Genomic DNA, 435 nt, shown 5'->3' with positions numbered 1-435 from the left:
GGGCAGGGTGGCCCAGTGGTTAAAGTTCAGAGTACCAAGATTGGCGCAGAGAGGCGCGGGTTCGATCCCAGCTCTGGGCGCCAGTTTCTGGTCAGAATCGGCAAGGAGGCCGGGCGGTTAAGCATAGCAGAATTATAGCAGCGAGTTGCGAGTTCGAGACCGCAAAATGCTGTGAATGTTCTGCGATGTTAAGAATCGGCGACAGGCCTACGGCCTAATAACGCTGAAACCGCTATTATTATTATTATTATGATTACATGTATGCTCCGAAAGTTTTTGGGCATTTTCGGAACATGTATATGACGCCACTCAACTGAAACTCCTCCCCCTATTCCTCAGGTTTTAGGGAGAACGGCACCACTCGCTGTTCTGACTTTTTGCAAGAAGATAGTGACCATAAACATGTCTAGCCCGATATATTTTTGAAGGGGTTTG

Source organism: Hyalella azteca, unplaced genomic scaffold (assembly GCF_000764305.2).
Source record: "Hyalella azteca isolate HAZT.00-mixed unplaced genomic scaffold, Hazt_2.0.2 contig14034, whole genome shotgun sequence".
NCBI classification, from domain to species: Eukaryota; Metazoa; Arthropoda; class Malacostraca; order Amphipoda; family Hyalellidae; genus Hyalella; species Hyalella azteca.
The sequence above is the reverse complement of the archived record's forward strand: the minus strand, read 5'-3'. Positions refer to the sequence as shown.